This window comes from Euprymna scolopes, chromosome 5, assembly GCF_053919585.1.
Source record: "Euprymna scolopes isolate OS-2025 chromosome 5, ASM5391958v1, whole genome shotgun sequence".
Classification (NCBI taxonomy): domain Eukaryota; kingdom Metazoa; phylum Mollusca; class Cephalopoda; order Sepiida; family Sepiolidae; genus Euprymna; species Euprymna scolopes.
Genome location: NC_136486.1, coordinates 123,282,057 through 123,288,056, shown reverse-complemented (window position 1 = coordinate 123,288,056; position 6,000 = coordinate 123,282,057).

Here is a 6,000-nt window from a genome sequence, read left to right as displayed (position 1 = left end):
GAGAGTCAATGTGGCTTTCGACCTGGCCGCTCTACCACTGACATGATCTTTTCTGTTCGTCAGATCCAGGAGAAATGCATTGAGCAAGGCCGTCCTCTCTATGCTGTTTTCGTTGACTTGACGAAGGCCTTTGATTATGTTAGCAGATCAGGGCTATTTCTAGTCCTCCGTCTACTGGGCTGCCCTCCCAAACTCCTGAAAACCATACAAGAATTTCACGATCAGATGAAGGCTACAGTACAGTTTGAGGGCTCTCGTTCTAAAGAGTTCCCCATCTCTTGTGGTGTCAAGCAAGGCTGCGTGTTAGCTCCTACTCTGTTCGGAATATATTTCTCAGCTGTTCTGCGCCGAGCCTTCCCAAACCCAACTGGAGTGCTCCTTCACACTCGCAGTACTGGAGGCCTATTCAACCTGGCCAGGCTACGCTCAAAAACTATGGTTAACCGCGTACAGATCCGTGAACTCCTGTACGCTGATGATGCTGCCTTCATCGCCAACTCGGAGGTTGAGCTTCAGGCAATGTGCTCCTCCTTTGCTTCTGCCTGCGAGGAGTTTGGTCTCAAAATCAGCCTAGGCAAGACGGTGGTCTTTGCCCAGCCTGCTGGGCTTTCACCCATAATAACCGTAAACAATCATGTACTGTCAAACGTCACCAAGTTCACTTACTTGGGTTCTACAGTTGATAACACCAACAGTCTTGATTGTGAACTGGACTCCCGCATTGGAAAGGCATCAACAACTTTCGGCAGGCTTAGTGAGAGAGTCTGGAAGAACAAGTCCCTCTCGCTACACCTAAAGATCAAGGTTTACGAGGCCTGCATCCTCAGCACTCTCCTGTATGGCAGTGAGACTTGGTGCACCTACCGCCGACACGAACACCGTCTGAACGCCTTCCACTTCCGATGCCTGCGCACAATTCTTGGATTCACATGGAAGGATCATGTACCAAACACAGCTATCCTCTCCACGACCAAGAGTACTGACATGTACACAGTGCTGCGCATCCGTCGCTTACGTTGGGCTGGCCACACCTGCCGCATGGACGACAGCCGGCTACCAAAAGCACTTCTCTTTGGAGAGATAGCTGATGCCCCTCGCTGTGCTGGCAGGCCACGCCTCCGCTACAAGGATGTCCTGAAACGTGACCTCCAGGTCTTCGGCATCCCTCACAACACTTGGGAAACCTCTGCCGGCAACCGAGCAAAGTGGCAAGCTGCTATAAGATCTGGTGCCAAAAGATCCTGCCAGCAATACACAGACTTCCTGAACTGTAGAAGACTGAAGCGCCTTGCCAATCGTCGTCCTCGACGTTAAGGGCCTATGATGATGATGATGATATATATTTATAATGCATATAAATGATAATTTATATATATATATATATGTATATATATGCTAATATATATGATATTATATATATAGAAATGTTAAAATATACATAATTAGACAAATACATGATAATATATATATATGTATATATACAAATATATATAATTATCTATATATATTTATACATATGTATATGATAAGATATATATATATCCATATATATATATATATATGATAATATATGTATCTCTATATCTATTTATTTGATTATATATCCACATATAAATATATATATATATATATATATATATATATGATAACATATGTATATATATATATACGTGTGTACATGTATATATATATGATACTCTCTCTCTCTCTCTATATATATATATATATTTATATATAAATATATACACACGATAATAAAAAGAGTATTAACTCAAGACGTATATGATTGCTGAGAAGCATAAACATCCAAATATAATGATAGTAAACGCAAGTTATTTAATCTGTACTACTTCATTGTCAACATTTCTTCAAAGTGGCCAAGTTCTTCAAAATATTCCTTACGCAAAGTTTAAAACAAATAACAATTTTTGAAGATACTGGATTCTCCTTGAATCATAATTAATAATACTTATAATTACAGAACTGGTCTTTAATAATTAAGATAAATGAGGTGTTAGGATAACTATGAGTGTACACTGCCGTATCAAAATACGGAATAATGTATGCATTGCAATTGTTGACCTAATCGCAAATATATTACAATATACCAGTAATTTGATTTTTAAATAAGAGTTGTTATTTCCGAATTAATTAACATACAAATAAAAGATAAGTTATGAAAGTTTTAATTATATTTTTGACGGTGTATCAGAAAAATGCATGTAGTATTATTAGAAAGCTTCCCGTGGTGAGAAGAAACACCTTTATTTTCTTTTACCTACAAATAAATGCACATTCCCTGTTATTATAACGTTATTGACTTTATAAGTTGTTATAAAAAAACATTACTTTGTTACATTAAGTTGTGATAGAACAAAACATTACAGTATGTAAACGTAATTGACCCATAGTAGATATTTATACATTTATACATTAATCTATTTGATTGGCGAGTCTCTTTTGTAACCTTGTCTAGGAGCGAGGGACTAGTGGCAGATGCACCAGCCAAAATATTACAAAACTTCATACATGGGCGAATGGTGGCCTTAAATAGGTATAGGATAATTTCGGGCATTAGTATCTTTCTAGCGCGGTAGAGAGAACCTACCTTCTTCGTAGCGGTCCTGCCTATACTCTCGATGTAATTGTTCCAACCCATACTTCCTGATAGCGTTAGGCAGATGGGGTTTAAAGGATGTACTTTCAGATAAAGAGTCATTAGCCATTGCTTTTGGTGGTATAGAAATTTCTTGTAATTATTTAAGGAAACGAGTTTAGTCTTGGCAGCATTGAATGTGACCATCCATTTATGTCCCCATTCCACTACAGATCGGGGGTCATTTTCGAGTTCTACTGCATTTCTTTAGATATGTGTTCATTTGTTTTCCTGTCGTGTCGTTTATAGAGCGTGGTGTCGTCAGCATATATACCCATCTCACAGGCAATTTTGTCAGGGAGGCAATTTATGAAGATTAGAAATAACAGAGGTCCCAAGATAAACCCCTGAGGCACTCTTGTATTTATATCGCATTGTTTAGATGTCCGACCGTGGAGGGCAACCTGGATTTTTCTCTTATCTACGAAGGATATAATTATGTCATGTATTCCTCCATTGATAGCATATGATCTGATTTTTCTAAGAAGCCCGTCATGCCATATCCTGGCAAAAGCCTTAGATATATCTAGAGCTACCGTTCTACCCTCCCTCGCTTTGCCCAGTGACTGGTATATACGTTCTGAAATTACAGTTAGGATATCTGCTGTTGAACGGGATTGTCTAAATGCATATTGTTGGTCAGTCAGAAGTTTAGCATCCGTAAGGTGATGGACTACATCTTGGTTAATTATTGTCTCAAATATTTTGGCGAAAAGTGTGAGGAGGTTAATGGGGCGATAATTTAATGGGTCAGTTCTTTCGCCAGAATTCTTGAAAACTGATTCTACAGAAGCAGCTTTCCAGCAGGCAGGAAAGCAAGATTCATTAAGGCATTTGTTGTAAAATTGGGAGAGAACTGAAGGTACTTCGGCAGAGAACTTTTTTAAATGAGTTTTAATAGCACAGCTGGGATGAGATCAGGTGTACATGTTTTTGCAGTGTCAAGATTTCTTATGATTGCATGCACCTGAGAAGGGATGATTTCCAGATCGTCTAGTGTGGCGTTTGTCCACATAGGAAATTCAGGGAGGGGATGGTTGGAAGAGTCCAGTGTGGAGTTGGAGGCAAACCATCTGACAATCATGTTAGCTTTCTCAGTGTCAGAGAAAACAACCTCATGATTGTTGGATAGTGGGGGAATTGTTGATTTCTCATTATTTACTACACTGATGTAGATATTCCAGAATTCCCGGGTTCCTAATGTCTGTGCTTCGATGCGTTTTTGATGGTTTTAGTAACTTCTGTCTTAGCTGTCACTATTTCATTCTTACCATTACTTCTGGCTTCTATATACTTCTGCCTGTTTGAACTGGACATGTCGGTTAAATCCGCGGTACGCATGCTGGTTGTGCGCGAAGGCGGGTGCAGAAGAAGTAAACCATTGGGGAGAAGTATCTTGCTATTAAATAGTCATAATAATAGTTATCATTGACTAGTTTTTTATCTTTAACTCTGGCGCGATTTCCATTAACCGTTTAAGACTAGAATTATGATGTAGATGATTATAACTATATTTGTCGTTAATTTTAGTTCGGTAAAGCTTAATGATACCATGATTGTCTTCACACTGGACAAATTATGAAGTTAAATTAAACTACTACTGAGAATTTTTGCATTTCATAAACTTACCTTGATTATTATCCATAGTGTTTGAAAAATTGTGTTTATGACAACAAACAAAATCCTCCACTCTCTGAGACAGATGGCGGCATACTGAATGTAAGCAATGGTCAGTTGAAATATGGAGGTGTCTGGCATCTACCCAGAAAGCTAATACGTACAAGGTATGTTTCAATTAATTCCCACTTTATTTATGCCGTGATGTTCATTTATTTATGACTGAACGAATTAGTCCAACCAGGTCATAAATGTATTTTTAAAAAAAGGGGGCACTGAATCATCAGCATAAATCATTCTGTCCGAATCTTCTTGAGCAGCACACATGAAAAGCAATACCTTGTACAGAACCCAAATGTACTGTACTTTATCATTAAAGCTGTCATTAAATGGGTTGCTAGTTCTAACTTAGTTTGTTTAGTGGATGAATCACCTTTCTTTCAGAAATCTTTTCTCGTGTCCAGTCACCAGCTGCGGCCATCCAGTTTTTAATAGGCCCGGTGACTACGGCTCTCCAAATGGTAGAGCCATGGTAATCTTGTAGAGACAAGTAAAGACGGTAATTTCTCCATTGTTTGTTTGTCTTGATTCGGGGGTGATTCTGCCCCCATATACCAACCTGGAAATTTCTATGACTCCGTGGGGTGCATACAGCGCCTAGCCTTTCCAAATGGTCGCCCATTGTTTTCTTTGGGTTATCTGGCGAAAATTGCTCTGCCAACGTGATTGTGCAATATATAGTATTCATACATAATATCCAAAACTCATGCCTCATCATTTTCTTTCACAACGCACAAGCAGCACCATCTTTTAATTAGCACAACCAATAGTTTGAATGTTTCTATAATTACTGTCTCGGTTTGATGAAACATTACCAGGTGATACTGACAATAAATTCAATACAATATCAGGTTTTTATGTGGATTAATATCAAATCTAAAAATGATGTCTTCATTTGTTTGAATGTTAAAAGCTTAGTAGTGCCGTAGATTAGATATCTCCTGCTGCAATCCGAAAACATGCCTTAATTTTCCTCAACAGTTTTTCATTCGCCCTTTAAAAACATAAATCCCTACATGAATTTGAATAGCACGATTTTTTTAAAAATTGATTTAATTCCGTTGTTGGCATTACTTTTTCCTCATATTTTTTTCCAGAATTGAGTATTTATGAGAAGGATCATGCGTAGATTGTCAGACGGTTGATAAGGATTACAAAATATCTGATACTTAGGTACGGATTCCGCCCTCTGCCACTCTGTGGGTTGTGCCGCCTGGAACTTTGTGGGTTCCGCCCCCTTAAGACTCCAAGAGCTCAGACTTATTTTAAAATCTTTGATATCGAAACTGGCTGTTATTTTTTCTAAAATAAAACAAATCTAACATCTTACAAATGTGACCTCGACTATATCCGACCTCAGTTCAACAATCCCAGAAGCCAGCATCCATAAGCAAAATATAGAACTGACTGGATTTAAATGTGGCGTCTCTGTCATTCGTTTTGTAAGCGCCACTACCACCCTGATCTGTTTTCATCTTGAAGACCACTTTGACTGTTATTATTTATTTGACAAACTTCTAATTACAGTGAAATCTATATAATAATTATACCGCCGTCCGCATTTGGTTGCATAAATTCGTTTTGCTTTTCTTTTTTCTTTCATCAATTACTTTCGTGTGTAGTATTTGTTCTGCTTTTGGTTAGTGAAGAGGAGAAATCCTCCCCAC